This window comes from Rhipicephalus sanguineus, chromosome 6 (genome assembly GCF_013339695.2).
Source record: "Rhipicephalus sanguineus isolate Rsan-2018 chromosome 6, BIME_Rsan_1.4, whole genome shotgun sequence".
NCBI classification, from domain to species: Eukaryota; Metazoa; Arthropoda; class Arachnida; order Ixodida; family Ixodidae; genus Rhipicephalus; species Rhipicephalus sanguineus.
This window is the reverse complement of record NC_051181.1, coordinates 127,832,339-127,850,278: the sequence shown is the minus strand read 5'-3', so window position 1 is coordinate 127,850,278 and position 17,940 is coordinate 127,832,339.

Here is a 17,940-nt window from a genome sequence, read left to right as displayed (position 1 = left end):
TTGTCGGCAAACGTTTTGAGCACACAGGTCTATATGTCTACAATTGGGAGTGGAGTGAGAATTTTCGTTCCACTCAAGTCTGTTAACACAACGCTAACTTTTATGGATTACGCTTCCCTTCCAAAGCAGCGCAGACTCTAACTCGATTGGCGGTACGTTCGCGCTTTCACGTAAGCTATTTCAACGCCATCCAGCCCAGTGAGTGAAGCCACGAAATCGGGGGCATGATCGTGACCGCGATGGCTGTGGGTATAGAAAATACGTTAAATGTTAACGTTTCTTATCCTCCTGTGATGCTAACAGCCATCTAAAGAACTATCAGTAGAAGAAAATACAGCTAGTAGTCGATGAACGCCGCGTGACGCGAGCGAACTATGATGAAAATGCTGCTGTTCTAGACAGAGCCGAGCAGACGACAAAAGCCGGATCCCCGCCTTTACGTCACCGGAGCGCCGTTCGCAGCGCCGCCATCGGTGGCTCACCAGGCCAACGATTCCTAGCGTACTTTGAAAATGCATCGTAAATTCCAGGCTGCGTGCCACGCAACAATATTTCCTTCTAGTGTTCTCGGGAGCCTCGTCTACCGATCGGCACCGTTGTGTGACCATGCTGAACAAGTGTGACTTGACCCCTTTAAGGGGGGATGAGGGTCCCGAAAATTTTTTTGTTATTTATTATCTTATCTTAATGAAAACTGGCATGCATGTGTATAATTGAATGGAGATTTCAAATCTGCAAACATATTTTAAATATTTCATTTAGAAAGGAAGTTATGACACATTTCCTCATTGTAATTAGATAATTCCTTACGGGTCGTTATGGTAACTTAGAATACAAAAAGTTACTTTTCAGGACTACGTAGTTCTTCTAATAGGTCGACCTTACAGGCTAAAGCAAATTAGATGTCAAAACAGCTGTTTCTTTGATCACAAATAATTTTCAAACTTGGAAGGTAAAAGTTAGCTTCCAGTAATTAGCTGGTACTTTTCAAATAACTACAATTGCATCAATGTTCAGAAAAAAAGAAAAGCTTTAGCCTGTAGTTCAGGTGCTGCTGAAAAAATTATGCCAAATTTGTTTAAATATGTTCAAAGAAACCTCCTCAAAACTTCCGTAAGGCAGATTCACTCCACAAAAATAACAAAGGTGAGAAAATCGCATTTCAAGATTTAAAAACACTTTAAATTGAATCTTTTGAGCATGCAAGAAAAAGAAAGGCCATTTTGCCATAACATAGTATTTTTCCAGAGCATAATTTGGACTACAAATACTTGAAATAGTGATTTGCAAAAGTTGACAATATTTACGATTTTTTGATATTTTAAGACCCTTGTCCCCCCTTAAGTAGAATGATTTTGGCGACAGAGTTTCGTGGAGCAATCACTTGGGGAAACCATGATGCGGAGCGTGTGCATTGTCTGACAGCACTGTCTCACTGCACGGCATGTTAATGGGAACGCACGTCTAGGTTGATAACATGTTCGATTAAAAAGTGTTACATCGATTTTAAGTGATCCGCTGGCGTAAAAAAATTGTACCAGTTTTCGGAAATTTCAGACAAGTACACCAGGGAATAAAGTTACCTGATAATGCTGGTAATAGATAGAATATTTGCACAGGCATTCGTTAGATTATCTGATGTGTTAAAGGTACTTACTTCTGAAAGATTTCATGATGGAGGCCTTGCCGAACCAATCGTCTGGCGGCCCCAATTTGTATCAGCACTCGTCCGATGTCACCGACACCGGACGTAACGTTCTCTTTGTTCATGGGGTCTGCAAGAATGACAGCGCGCATTAACGCACAGGGGGTCATTGTTAAGTACTTTATTACTACTGTATTATTAATTTCTCGCAGCACGTTTGTATGAAATCACTTCGCATACATTGACAGACATTCTCGCAGGCATGCTTGTGCGTAACTATTGTTAACCACCACAGCAAGTATAGTGATGGACCTTTCGTTCCAGTCGAACTTGAAGCGAATTTAACGGGAGGCATTTGAAGCTCTGTTTATGATATTTGCAAACAAATACGTATTGGGTGTTTCAGATAATTAGCACCAAGTAATAAAAAAACAAACATAGGCGCTACGCGTCTCGAATTGGCGCAGTATTGCTCGGAGCCATATAGAGCATGTCAGGTCATTTCTTGCAATCCGCCAAGCTCAGTAATTAACAAAGATTGGTGCTTAATGAACTTTTTAAATAGTAACTGTATCGAAAAAGCTTCGACACAAAAGTTGTAGCGCTTGCTGAGAAACATCGGGTTTTTTTATGCTAAGATAACTCCCCTGAATAATTTTTTCCAGCCTTTCTTTAAAGCGTGCGGAGTTTGAAAATACACCGTGACGGCCACGTAACATGCGGCGCTTTTAGTGCTCCAAAGTGTAAGTTCAACGAATTATGAAACACTGCTCCGCGCACGGAGGTCGATTGAACGGGCTATCGGTGACTGTAGAGATTTGCGATTAAAGAGCGGGACAGCGGCAGTGTTGGGAAGACTTAGTGTTACGCTTTTCAGACTACATAGTTTTTGCGGTTTGGGGTTAACTGGAGGAGAAACTAGCGCTGGACCTAGCTGCATGCATACCTGTGAATTCCGATATAGCGTGCCTTCTTTTTTACAAATTTCGTATTTAAAACAGAAAACCATAAACTGCTGCACATTTTTATTTCACAGTAAGCACGTTTTGGTAGATTACGTGGATGTACAATTATATGAAGCATAGGAGGTCGCACCGGTCCACCGAAGAGTGGTAGGAAAGATGTCATGCGTTCTCCGAGAGACTGTCTTGCGTTTCTTGCTTTCACCACTCGCATATTAATATGCAGGTGAGTAAATGCAGTAATACGTGTTGAAAAGTACTGTTTCAAAGCGTATGGAATGTCGGATCCCGAAGACTGACGAGCCAACGCAGAGACTGATGGTCGGTGACGATCGCGTAAACTGACTCCCGTATATAGGTACAACCGAAACCGCTGCACAGCGAAAATAAAGCGAGGCATTCCTGTTAATTAAGTTACCGTGTAGTTACGCTCGGGTTCGCTTAAGGGAAATGCGGGTCGAAAAACGCCAATTTTTTTCAAAAATTATCGATTTTTTGTTTTCACCTGTTTTTTCCGGAGCCCTGCACTACGGCGTCTCTCATAATCATATCGTGGTTTTGGGACGTTAAACCCTAGATATTATTATTATGATTTACCTGTTTTGTTAACATTAGTATCTCTGTTCCGAAAATAAAAATCAAAGTCGACACTCAACTGGAAATGCGTTAAAATTGCGTCTCAAGAGCACAAGGTGGCCGTTAAAAGACCGAAAGTGTGCCGTCTCCTAGCGCCTCGCGGCCGATAACGCGCGGCCGCTCGCCATCGTGTACCGCATGAGGAGATCAGCCAGCCAAGCCTCACTCTCCAAATAACCACGGTTTCCTGCGCTGCTGCAGCGCAAGAAGTACAAAATCGCGTTATTGCCGCGCTTTTCGTGCGCTGCGGCTGGCTTTTAAATCACGTGGTACGGATCGGGGACCGCCATTGGCCGCTGCGCGCCTTGTGTGTTGCGAAGCCTATGCAGGGTCCATGTCCCATTGAGCTGCGCAGCTGAATAGCGTTTCTCTCGCGTATTTATTTTCACAATGAACGAAGAAAATCGTAGCAAGCGCAGTCACCGGCCAGTCATGTATTGCTCAGTGAACAAATTTCGAGGACGCCGGCGCAAATCGATTCCAGTGACTCGCCGAACGGCAAGTGCGTCTGCTGCCGCGAGGCCTAGCGACGGCGATGCTTCCGACGAGTTTGCCGCGGTGTTTGAATATGTCAGTGCCTCTCAAAAAGAAGATCGGACTCTTCGACGACGAAGAAAGATCGCGGGATAAAGAGTCTTCCTTGATCGCTGACATAACAGCATTGAAGATCCTCGTGATCGGTGCAGTGTCTCCAGCGTGTCACCGTTCGGGAATACGCGTCCGGGAACCAGCTTACAAACGCAAAGGCGTCGTGTCTGGAACTACAATGCGAGAACAGCGAGTGTCCCGAAAGTATTCTTTCGATGACGTATACGTTGCGGCGAGTTGCTTCCAGCGAGGAGGCCAGCGTAAGCGCGGCCAGTGACGGACCGATCGCAAGCAGAACTCACGACAGCGGGAGCTCGCGCAATAGCTACGCTGTCAATGTGCAAGCTGTCTATGTGAAGCTGGGTGCGCTTCCGTCTATTGATCTGGTAGGGCTTGGCGCACCACGAGACAGCGCGCGCCAGAAAAAAAAAAGAATGTCTGGCAAACTAACAGCAGAAGCAAGAGCACATCGGCGTACGCTGACAAGGTAATCTCTCGTCGAGGAGCCGGCTCGAAAGAGCTGTGAAGGAGAAACTTGTGGCGCTGGCTCATTTTAGTGGCAGTGGCTACTAGAAGAACAATTTACCTCTTTTGTGTGCAATTTTGATCGCATTTCATTACCTTTTTCATAAATAAACATTCAATTTTAACTTTAAACTTCGTTTTTCTCAAAACACACTTTTTGGCAACTTTTTCAGCGTGCCCTTCTTGTTTTTGCCACTTTTGGTGCTCGAATATGCATGAAATGTTTGCCCAAGTTTCTTCTAAGGTGTGTACGCTTAGTAGTGAAACAAAATCCAGGTTCTATCTAGACACGACCACTAGTATAAGAAGATGAAGAGGCCTTTCGATGGTGGAGATGTTAATCGGCGACAGTGGCTTTCAAAAGAAACTTTGGCACATTTCGGTCTGGGTCGAAATCGAGCCCGCCCCTCCGGGGTACGAGACGAGCACGCTTCCGCGGCGGTCAAGTAGTCTAATCGGTCATGCCGTTCACGCGTTATCGCCATGGTCCAAGTGCGATCTTGACGCCATGGCTGCTCCAGAGTTACGGCTTACTAAAGGTGTGCCTAGTGTGTGCATGACTGCACACCTCACAAAGGCGCGCTCAAACCGCTGCTCGCGCGTCCCGATACTTTGTCCTCAGCGTGAGATAGCCGATTCTACCGTTTATTTATTGCTGTCAGAACAGTGGGCAGGTGCGAGTTAGCATCGAAGCGGGTTGTCGCGCCTGCATGAGCGCTGCCTTGTTGGTTCGCCACCACAATTACCGGCGGTTATCGACACAATAATCAGAGGCGTAATATTACGTAGTACATGTGAATTGTGGTTAGCACAGGACTGTATTGCTGCGCAAGCATGTGACTTGCTTACACCTCGTTGTTTCCACCCTGCTCCGACAATCTTGCGAGATCGAGTACAGGCATTGTAGAGGGGAGCGGGATACTCGTGTGCAGCAGTAACAATATTACTGATATAGATCTTTCAGGGAAAACTTCCAAAATTTTTGAAGGCTGCCTGTGGCAGATAATACATTTCTAGTTAATGAGCTGGTCTACCCGAAGGGGTGGAAGTTTCTCGCACAAGAAATGGAAATGCATAATCAACTAATTAAGAAAAACTGCGAATTAAGTTCTTAACTAATCACCTGATGATCGATACTGCAATTTACAAAGTCTGGCCAAGGAGTTCGCTAGGCGGATCTACTTGGTACGAATTCTTGGGATGACATTAATTTCGAGAGATTAATTCCCGAACATTACGGGAAGTTTCGTTTACTTTCTTAAGCAAATGTTTTATGCACCGAAGCACGAAATTAACTGTAACGCTATGTATTTGTCCGACACTGGACTACAGGATCCTTAGCACAACCGTACATATCGCGCGTCAGCCAATGATCGCCGCATAATTGCAGAAAGGTTGATGACATGATTCAACGTGGCGCCATACGGACCTCAAACAGCCGATGTACCTCACCGGCCGCTCTGGTAAAGAAAAACGACGGCTCAAATAGCTAGGCTCTGCGTTGACTACAGCTGGTTGAACAAGATCACGCTAAGGACATTTAACCTTTGCCTGCAATAGACGACGCCCTCGACTGCTGGCAAGAGTATAATTTCACAGCCGAGCTTAAATGGAGCACTTGCTGCATTTGAGGCATCTCTCCGCGTCCATCCACGAAAAAAAAAATCACGGGACCTCCTGAAATGGAGTGATGACGTTGCTTAATCACGTGATTCACGTCACCATGTGTCGTCACCATAACATTATACGATGACATCGACATCGTCGATTGGTCAAAGGTTGCCCGATGCCAGAGGTAGTGCAACCGGTGGACCGATCCCGGAGGCTGTGCACGAAACCTCAGTGGCGCGCCTTTCGTACGTGTGTTTTGCCGCGTCATTCATTTCCAAGCTATGCTGTAAGGTATATTTTACAACGCTGCCTCGGCGCGGTCGTGCGCGGCGAATATGGGTCGACCACTCATTATGAGAACGCCCAAGAAGCAGCTCGCTTATGAAGAATGTCGACAAGAATAACGAAGACGAAAGCAGATGTAGGACCTGCGCTCTGGCATCTGGCTGTCCCGATGGCTGAGACTGACCGCTCCAAACCAGCCCTCTTTGAATTGAATGAATTTAATGCGATGCTGTAGGGCTTTCGCCACGCGCCTGCCCTTTTGAATGCATGATTGACAACGTCCCTCGCGGCCTGCAGCCTCAAGTGGCCGACTTGTATGCGCTACCTGAATGATATTGTGATCTTTTCACACGAATTTGGGGCGTATCTGCAACATTTCAAGACTAACCTCACTTACTTTAGCCCCGCCTGCCCACAGCGAAGTTTAAAGAAGCATTTCTTTGGCGCACAAAACCTGCTTACTCTGGGTCATGCTGTCTATCGAGATGACGTCCCACCGGATCCCACGAAACTTCGCGCTACTGACGAGTTCCCTTAACCGACGACAATGAAATCTTTCGCAGGTTTCTCAGCCCTTGCCCTCATTTCCCACGTTTCGTTCACAAGTTCTTTGGCTCACCCCCACAGGTGCCGCGACCTTTCAGCGTGGTCGCCAATGTGCGACAATCCATTAAGCAAATTCCGACACATACTTACGTAGCCTCCAATCTTGCGACATCTTGACCCGCTCGCCTAACTAAAGTTCACACGTATTCTAGCAGTGTCGGGCTCAGCGCTGTGCTTGCCCAGTGTAAACATGGATTTGAAGCGTAAGTCGTTGCTTACGCCATTCTTGCGCTTACCAAAGCCGAAGCCAACTATCCCGTTTGAGAAAAGGGGCACCTAGCTATCAAATGAACCATAGGGAAGTTCCGCATGGTGGTCTGTAACATCGAACGGCCACCCGTTCGATGTGGTTACAGACCACCACGCGTTATGTCGCCACTCCTCCTCGAAATACCCATCCAGTCGGCTTGCTGGCTGGGTACTCCGGCTACATGCAGGAGTATGACGTCCTAGTCATTCGCCGCTCTGTACGCGAACATTTCAATGCAGACGCTCTGTCCCACTCGCCTTTCACATGGGGTGCTGTGTCGCCCTTTTAAACATCTGTGTGCCTCTACGACGCGCCCTCACTCGCTGTCACAGATATGCCTCTGGAAGAACGGAAGGAACCCTGGATTGCCTCTCTTATGGAGTTATTACTTGAATCAGCGTCGCCTGCCGTCCCTCGAGAAATGAGCTGTAAACCACACCACTTCATTCTACGCGATGATTTATATACCATCGCGACTATCTCTCCGGTGGACGCAAATGGCTCTTATTCCGCGCCATTTACGTTCAGACACACGCGTCACATCTCACGATGGCCCACAGTGCGCACATGCAGGAGCACTGAAGAATTACACCTTTCTCCAACTACGCTATTGTTGGCGTTGAATGTACCGCTTCGTACGCTGCCACGTGCGCACATGCCTCGCCTGCCAGTGCCGCTGGAATCACCCTTGCCGTCAACTCGCTCCATTTCAACCGTTGCCTTGTCCTCCTCGCCGCTTTCACCGCATCGGCGTTCATTTGTATGGGCCCATTCCCATCACTCCTGCTACCAACCGATAGATAATTGCTGCCATCGATCACCTCACACTCTAAGCAGAGACTTCACCATTGCCATCTGCATTGGCTAGTGATGTTGCCTCTATTTTCACACCCCGTCATTATACAGCATGGCGCGCCCCGTGAGGCCCTTACAGACCGAAGGAGGTGTATTGCTGTTGGACATCGCCAGGCAATCTTATAGAGAAATGCAACGTCTTTTACCAGAGCACCGCGGCTAACAATCATAAAACGAATGGTTTGACAGAAGGATACAATAGAACGGGTGATATGCTGGCAACCTACGTCACTTCCCATTACTTAGACTGGGACCATGTCCCTCCCTTTCTGACGTACGCCCATAATACTGCTACGCAGATGACGACTGCATTTTCTCACACTCTGCTGTATGGACACGAACCTTCCTGCACGTTATGCGCAATACTTCCATGCCACGCTTATGTGAGTGAGACGACGACAGTTTCCTAAGCTGCTCAACACTGAAGAGGGTGGCCAGATTGCTCGATCTCACACCAGTGGTGGTCAGCAGCACCAAAAACACCATCGAGACGTCTCGAAGTCTTTTAGTGTCGTATATCCGTGACTTTCGTGGCTCTGGATTCTTTCAGCTAGCCCCGCGGCGGTTCGAAGTGCCAAGGCCCGTACCGTGTGGTCCAGATTGTCCATATGGACCTGCTAAAGCCATACTATCGCTGTGCAGTGGTGTTGTGCCCTTAATTCTCCAAGATGGCTCTTTTCCGGCGGGGAAGTAAATGCAATTAATAAGACCGGCACTACTTGCAGAAGCAGAGAACGCTATGTAGAAAGAAGACGACGATTCGGCAGTACAAGCTTTGCGCTATTTCTATAGTATTGGTTGTTAAAAGAGCAGTGACATCAACTTCACGCATGTCGCGTTTCTTGCGTCCACGTGTAGTTATCGACCCCCCTAGTACCAATTCACCACTGATAATACCACGGGTGGATGAATAAATATCTGTAATATAGCAGAAGAATTGATGCCTGGGCAAGTTGGAATTGGTTTCGCCGCCCGTTTCGAACATGCATAATCTGTAATATAGATTAAACGGTATCAGAGACTCAACGCAACCTAAACGAGACGGCCCACGCCAAGGCGCGCGAGCTCACGAACCGCACCGGCGACCGTCGTCTATGGGGCAACACCAAAGACCGCTTGACCAGCTATAATGGAATTACCAAGGCCTTCTACCTGGCCCGCCGAACCTTTCCTCAGCCCAGCGACAAGCTGAACAGGACGCAGGCGGAGGCCCTCAGACAACTCCAGACGCGCACGTACCCCAACCCCGCACAGTGTAACAGACTCTACCCGAATACATACCCGACAAATATATGCAAGGTCTGCCACACTGAGGTCGCCACATTGACTCACATGCTCTGGGACTGTGATTAAAACCCGGAAGGTGCTAACTCCGGAACCCTTCCGCCGCGGTGGGCCGCTGCCTTGCGCAGCCCCAGCCTCGGCGACCAACTTTGGGCTGTCCAGCAGGCCCGCGAGGCGGCGGTGAGGCAAAGCCTCGACGTCCCCACGTGGGAAACCTAAAGCCCGGTCGGCAAAAGCTCTGCAGGACCATCAATGAAGTTGTTACCAACCAACCAATTAAACGAGCGCGGTTCAAAACGGGTCCAAAGCCCCGCCACTTTACAGCGCTGCCGCGCGGTCACCCCCGCGGTCACGCCCAGAAAGGGCCCCATCTGATCGCGTTGCCACACAAAACCGTGACCCGAGTTTCAGCTGTCATTTCGTCTGCTAGGCGCGCACGTGTAGTCATGTCTTCGTCGCCACCACCGTCGTCGCCGCCGTCATCTGTCTACAAGTCATGAAGAAAATACTGAGGTATTCGAAATCGCTGCGATTCGCGACGTCGCAAATCCTTCTCGCTTCGATCCTCTGCAAAGAAGCGATTCTGAAATCTACGCCAGTCCGAGCACCGACGAGTAGGCACCTGAAGACGCACGCTTGGGCCATGCTGGCTGGCAAGAACACAGAACAGGAAGACACGTTTTGGACTGGACAGGCGCTCCAATCTTGTCCACAAAAGTAAGCCGTCCGGTGAATAACAACAGCCTCGTATTCATAAACGCGCCTTAACTTGAAGCCTCGACTTGACTTGGTCAAGTCAGCCTCAAGACAGCGCGTGACTCAAACTCGCCAAGACAGCCATTGCATTTCATAGACGCTCCGAGTGCCTTCCTTCGTCAAGTCAGCGCTTGCTTACGATGCGACGCTACTGGGCTCAAGATTATGATGTTAACTGGACCGCAATATCATTCTTTCTTCCTGAAAAAGTAAAGCTAACCACGAAACATGCCAAACACTGTACTCCCGCCATTTAGGATATGGAAACACGACATGTGGTGTCATCCAGCATCCGCAAATGGACACTACGTCGAAGCCAATCCGCAGCAACGCAGCCAAAAAAATAAATAAATAAAAACATGAAAGTCATATATGAATGTCGTGCTGGTTGTGTTGTTTCAAATGACAAAAACGCCAGGAGCCCTTTTGCTGTTTTCTCTCAAACAATATCGTGGAACGCGGCCTCCGCGATTAGTTCTCGTAACTCGCTGTTACGGCGCGCTGCCGCCATTAATCGCGGAGCCCACGGTGCGAATTTCTTGTTTTCTATGTTTTTTGCTTTCCTTTGTCGCGCAACCATGGCCTCGGCCCAGTCGGCAAAAGGTGTGCGTCTTCTAATGTGGCATCACAGGTTTTGCTTGAGGAGGCGTTGTGCATGCAAACTGAAACGCTCATAGCGTCTCCATGAGGCTACGTCTGCGATGGTGCGCTGCGTCTCTGTCAACCGCCGCCATGCTTCAGATTCGAAGACCGATTCAAGACTGCTAGCGTCCAGACTTGCTTTTGAAGATTTTTTGATGGAGCGAAGCTCGCCGGAAGGACGCGTTTTAAGTTGGGGAGGATTTCTGAAACGCGTTCGCGCTGCCTAGAGGCGTTGGAAAGTCAAGATCAAGGTAAGGAGCATTTCTGAATACGGGGATTTTTTGTTAAAGGTGAAATACGTCCGCACTGCTCGGAACACCACACGCGACTGCCGATTCTTCTTTTACGCCGGGCTCGCCTCCCCCCCCCCCCAACAAACACACACACACACACACACACACACACACACACACACACACACACACACACACACACACACACACGTTGTCGACGCTCTGCGCGTCTCGTCTCCAGCCAGGGTGACTAGCGAGGCGTCCGTGCTGGCGCGTTTCGCCTATGCCACCATCAAGCTCCAAAGAACAGCACATTTCCTGGGTGTGTAAGGCCAGCGCGTGAGGAGCCGTTGGTAAGGCCGACATTCAATGCATCGCGGAGACGCGTGCAGAGACCCAAATTGCATGCGCAGTCTTACCTGGAAGCTTTTGGGAACCAACTTTGCAGCTGTCCGCGACGAAGACATTCCTTCTTGCGGTACTTGAAACGCCACTGGTGTAACTCACGCACAGCTGTTTCACGACATGCTGGCATGTAATGGAGTTGAGATCGTCGCTTCCAATTATCACACGCTGAGAAGCACACGACAAATCATTCGAAGCGGCGCGGCGAAGACGCAGGACTTGATACAACCAACCCAGACAATCGAAGTGAAGCCAGTGAAGCAGCTGCCAGGCGTCGCTGCTAGTCGGCGTGGCACGGAGGAAGGAAAGAATTCAGGAGAGGGCATGCCCAGCCGGCGTGCTGGCAGAAAAGTGTGGAGAAAATGACGTCATAGCGGCCATATTCACTGGGCACAATGGCGGCGTTGTTATGGTTACGTAGCGCGCCGTGTTGTGCAGTGTAGCTGGCGTAGCGGCTGCGGCTTGAACGCCTCCGTAGGTCTCGTACCGAACCGTGGCGGACAGAACCGTGGCCGAGTTTAGCTACGCAGTGTTCAACCGGTGGTTATTGTACCTGGCAACGTTTACAACCTGTTGGTAGCCACGAGGCCTCAACAGTGCGTGGAACGAGAGCGTATCCACGCACCGTGCAGCGGATGATGCAGAAATCGGCTTAGGCACCATGACAGAACGGAGCCACTGATAGCACGGAACCACGACGATCGCCTTGCAGGTCAGTGACGGTTGTGCAGTGTTCCTGCTTGTGACAGCGGACGAAACATTTGTGCCCCGCAAGACGAAATGAGGACATCACATATGTAGTTTCGTATTCTATACGTTTACAGCAACAACTTGCTTGTGCGTATCAAAACGCCTTTTCTGTTTTGCTTGCGATGCTGTCTTATAGCAGTGTAATCTCGGCATTAGAGCAACCGCGTTCGAGTGTCTTTCGCACACCTGCACCGTGCACAAGGTCCCCGATCGCATAATGCTGACACCGGTGAGCTTTTACGTGGAACACGGGCACGGTGACCGGGCGCCGGGTGAGAGACGGAATGAAGGTGGCGCACGGCCGATCGTGTTTTCTGTACAGTGCGTGAGTCGAGAGTACAATGCAGTTGTGGACAGCGCCCAGGCATGCGAGCGAGGTTGTTCGGAATAAAAAGGCTGCATTGTTGCTAGATGCGTTGACCTGTCCGCCAGTCTGGAGAGAAGGAAAAGATGATTTGTATGTAAATCATTTAGACTGCGCGGGTGCGACAGCTAAAGAGAGCAGCGAAAGTGCTGATGAGCGAGAGGTGCGAGCGGGAGGCTCTAAAATGTGCCCCAAGAAGCAACGTAAACGAAAGAGACGTCGTAGAGCCAGGAGTGCGCCAAAAAGCACGACAAGTTTGAAGAAAGGCTCTAAAGGTTTCAGCGTATAGTAAGCAGAGCGAGGCGTTTGTCATCGGCATCCAAGTTGTTTATTCTGGGACTCCCCCGTATTCATAAACGCGCCTTAACTTGAAGCCGCGGCTTGACTTGGTCAAGTCAGCCTCAAGACAGCGCGTGACTTCAAACTCGCCAAGACAGCCATTGCATTTCATAGACGCTCCGAGGGCCTTCCTTCGTCAAGTCAGCGTTTGCTCACGATGCGACGCTACTCCATGGGCTCGAGATTATGATGTGAACTGGAACGCAATATCATTCTTTCTTCCTGAAAAAGTAAAGCTAACCACGAAACATGCGATACACTGTACAGCCTCCAGCATTTTTAATACTATCGCGCGAGCGTCGACCGCACGCAGTATCAGCGCCTTACAACGCCGATAATCTGCGAGACTGGCAGCAGTACGCGCAGGCGCACGAAGCAGCGCTAGCGCAAGCGTCGTCTGCCAGGCTGTTACTTTCAGGATGAAACACTCCCTTTCTTTGTTAAAGGCGCCCGGAGTGCGCACAATCGCAGATAGAAACGTCACGAACGCTTTGCTTTTTTTTATTTCCACGTTTGCGTTCAACCGCTTTTGTTTTCCTTTTTTTTTTATCTAAGGAGACTAATACAGTCATTGTGGTAGGGCGTGCATCGTCCTGAAAGGAACAGCGTGGCAGACGACGCTTGCGCTAGCGCTGCTTTGTGCGCCTGCGCGTACTGTTGCCGGTCTCGCAGATTATCGCCGTTGTAAGGCGCTGATACTGCGTGCGGTCGACGCTCGCGCGATATTAAAAATGCTGGAGGCTGTACTTCCGCCATTTAATGTATGGAAACACAACATGCGGTGTCATCCAGCATCCGCAAATGGACACTCAAAGCCAATCAGTAGCAACGCAGCCAAAAAATAAATAAATAAAAACATGAGAGTCATACATGAATCTCGTGTTGGTTGTGTCGTTTCAAATGACAAAAACGCCAGCAGCCCTTGTGCTATTTTCTTTCATAAGCAATAGGCTTCCGCGATTACTTCTGGCAATTCGCTGTTACTAGGCTGCGCTGCCGGCAGTAATCGCAGAAGCCACGGTGCGAATTTTATGTTTTGTATGTTTTTTTGCTTTCCTTTGCGACGCCACTTTGGCCTCGGCCCACTCGGCAAAAAGTGTGCGTCTTCTAATGTGGCACCACAGGTTTTGCATGAGGCGGTGTTGTGTATGCCAACGGAAACGCTCATAGCGTCTCCATGAAGGCCTGCGGTGGTGTGCTGCGCCTTTGTCAACCGCCGCCATGCTTCAGATTCGAAGACCGATTCAAGACTGCTCGCGTCCACACTTGGTTTTCAAGATTACCTGATGGAGCGAAGCTCGCCGGAACGACGCGTTTCAAGTTGGGGAGGATTTCTGAAACGCGTTTGCCCTGCCATGAGGCGTTGGCAAGTCAAGATCAAGTTAAGGAGCGTTTCTGAATTCGGGGGTTAATTTTCTGTCGGAGCATTCCAACCTCATTGAGTGTTCTGCGGGTGCTGTTCAACTCGTCCTACTATATGCCGCTGAGCCTCCTGATCCTGCGCCGAAAAGCCTATGCCCCGCCGACTATACTCGCCTACCCTGGCGAGCCGTGACGTATATAGCCGTCTCTTCCGATCCACCCGTGGCCGACGGAGATTATGTCGTCTCCCCCAACGCTACCGTCTTCTGTTCGCTGAGTGTTACTTCCCCACAGACGGTTATCAGTATGAAGGTCAACGCGGCATGTCCCTATTGTGTATTTTAGACTTTGCTCTCAAGTGCTAATATCCCTTACAACCCTTGCCCCGGCCTGCGACTATACACATCTTCACCTTAACTGGGGATACGCCGTCGCCTACCAGTCTTGAGTCGGACATTACATTAGAATGCATGACGAAAATGATCACCTCTGTCCTCCCTGCCGAGCATGTGCATGCGGTCAGGGATTTCTCTGTGCCGACCTGTGCGAACGACGTTCGAAGCTTTGTGGGTCAGTGCTCAGACTTTCGCAGGTTTGCGCGGAATTTATCTGACGTCGCACGCCCCCTCACGGAACTACTCAAGAGGGATGCGACTTTTGTCTGGGGACCTGAACAAGCCAGTAAGTTAGCTGAACTTACAACCACACTCACGACGCCACATTTCTCGGCCACTTTGATATGTCCGAATCGGAAGGGCGCACCGACGCCAGCGGTCACGGCATTGGAGCTGTTTTGGCCCAGCTACAGCATGGTTGCGAGCGTGTCATTGCATACGCTAGCCTCTTTTTACCGCCAGCGGAACGCAATTATTCAATCACCGAATGCGAATGCCTCGCGTTCGTCTGGGCAGTGGGTAAATTTCGGCCATATTTATATGGACGGCCATTCACAGTTATCACCCACCATCACCCCTTGCGCTGGGTGTCATCCTTAAAAGATCCTAATGGAAGTCTCGGTCGGTGGGGTCTAGGACTACAAGAGTACTCTTACCCAGTTTAGTACAAGTACTGCCACCAACATGAGGATGCCGATTGCTTGTCGCGTCTTCCAGTAGACCCAACAGACTTTCCTGAAAACGGCGAGTCTACTTGCGTGTTGGCCCTTTCCGCGTTCGGCACCATCGGGGATGAGCAACGCCACGATACAGATCGTTCTTCGGCTGCGTGGTCCCTCAACTCCTCCGTCTCTCCGTATGTTTGTGCTCAGAGATGGCGTATTATACGCTACAACATGCATCGTGACGGAGCTCAACTGCTGCTGCTCATACCCAAACATAGGCGTCTGACTGTCCTCGCGCAGCTGCACGATATTCCTACCGCTGGTCACTTGGGAGTCTCACGGACTTATGACCGTGTTTGACGTCGCTTCTTCTGGCCCGGTATTTACCGGTCTGTCTACCGTTTCCTCGCTTCGTGCTAACCCTGCAGTGTGAGCACCGCAACAAACCAGGAGCCCTACCAGCAGGACGCCTCGAGCCCATGCAAATGCCGTCTGAACCGGTTTATAGGGTAGGTCTTGACCTCCTTGGCCCTTTCTCTTTATCGATCAGTGGAAACAAAAAGGGATAGCCATTGCCACGGATTACACCACTCAGTATATGATCTTGCGGGCCTTTCCTACCAGTTGTGCAACCGACGTCTCTGACTTTCTCCTCGAAGACGTCATAATTCCCCCCGGCGCTCCTCGACAACTGCTTACCGATCGGGGTCGCTACTTTCTATCACAGGTTCTCCAGGACATATTGCACTCTTGCGCCACAAAACACTATCACATTAAGACCAACGACCTCGCAGGGTGGCTCAATCGAACTATCACAGAAATACTCGCCATGTACGCTTCTTCCGACAATCGTGACTGGGACGCCGCTCTGGCATTCGTGACATTTGCCTATAATACGTCCCAGCATGATACTGCAGGTTTCTCTCCACTTTACATCTTGTGCGGACGAGAACGCACGCTACCTTTGGACACGCTCATTCCTGCCGTTTCCCCCACGACATCAGAATACGCCCGTGATGTCATCACTAAGATTATAATTCCTCGGGGGTGGGAGCAGTTCGTCCTTTCTGCCAATGTGAAGGATTCAAAGCGTGCTGCAATGACTAATCGTGGGGGATTGTGTCTTTTTTATACATGCACGTGTCCCTGCAGGCTACTGTTTCGCAAAAAGCTGCAGCATGATGTCGCATCCTGCATGGCCTCTCTATCTGAACAGACAAGGCGTTTCTTCATTTGTTCCCTTTTTTCCTTTCTTTTTATTTATTTATTTACTTATTTATTTGTTGCGTTGTTGTATATTTACAAGCCACTGTAGCATATATTAGAACACGCTAGAACAAGCGATGGCTAGCTACTTATATAGAGTGGTTTTCTCATTGTGTTTAACACTAAGATGATAATCCCTCGGGGCAGGCCCGTAGCGAGGAACCTTTATAAGGGGGGGGGGGGGGGGGCTTGCCAAAGGCCTTGACAATTTGAGAAAAGCACCTATTTTCATAACTTCTTTTCGGTAAGACACCCCCTTCATCAAAATGGGGGAGGGGGGGGGCGCTCCGCCCTCCCCCTGGCTACTGGACTGCCTCAGGGGTGGGAGTGGTTCGACCTTTCTGCCAACGTGAAGGACTTCAGAGTGGTTAGTTTTGTGCATGCATGTGTCCAACTGCATCTGACTGCTGTGCCACAAAAAGCTGTGATGTCGCGATTCACCGCGACCGAAAACGTGATGACGCGCATATATGTGGTGGCCCCCACGTTTGTTCCTCTGCCTTTGTGCCCCTTAACAAGAAAACAAATATTTTACCGTCCAAGGTCTTAAAGATGGCGTACTGTAACCATATTCACTTTGACGAAGGCCGGTCCACCGGCCGCAATTTTAGTTATTAAGTTGTCAGTTGTTTTTGTTTGTTAGAAGTGTGTATCTTCATTTGCAAATATTTATTCGGATTCAGCGAGGATACTTATTCCGATTATCTTATATACATGCACGCTCTTTTTAATACACTGTTAATATAACCGTACAAAACCAAACAGTATATCGAAAAGCTCACCTTCGACAAACATCGGCGCTTCGCGCTATTTATCCGTGCGCCTTCTTACGTGTCCATTTCTAACTGAAATGACATCCCTGTCAAAGTCGAAACGGCTCCAGTATTCGAAAAAATACAGGAGTAGTTGTCCCGAGCTGTTAGCGTTACCCGGCTCTCTCCATGCCGGCATGTCAACTCCGAGGGGGAACTTTTATATCTGTGGTAAATGTCTCCTGCAAGGAAAGGGACCCCAAGATTGCTCATTCTGAAATGTATAGATAATTTCTTTTCTTCCATTAGAAGTTACTCAGACCTGATCACTTCAGCGGTACAACAGAATGCATGCAGCGGAACAATGGCTCATTTTTATAAATAATATGTTGCATATTCTATTTTTTTCTGCTCATGCCGGAGTGGCCTATAAGAGTGATAATCGAAGCACACTAGCATTTACGCCCTGCCGAGCCACTGGCTGACGTGATTAGAAGTATGAGAAATGAGATAATTGGGCGCACAGTCCTGCGCACCGCATGTAGCTCTTTAGAAGATGAATTCACATAACACACAACGAATTGAACATAGCGCAAAAGGATTTCGAAGTGTTTTTGATGTGCATTCTGTTCATTGATAGTACCCTTGGCATTGTCCTGCAAAACTTATTATTGCAGTTGAATGCGTATAGATCAATATAACCTAATTTATATTTTGTATAAACCGTGAATGCCCCTTCATCAAAGGCCACTACCGTTAAAACG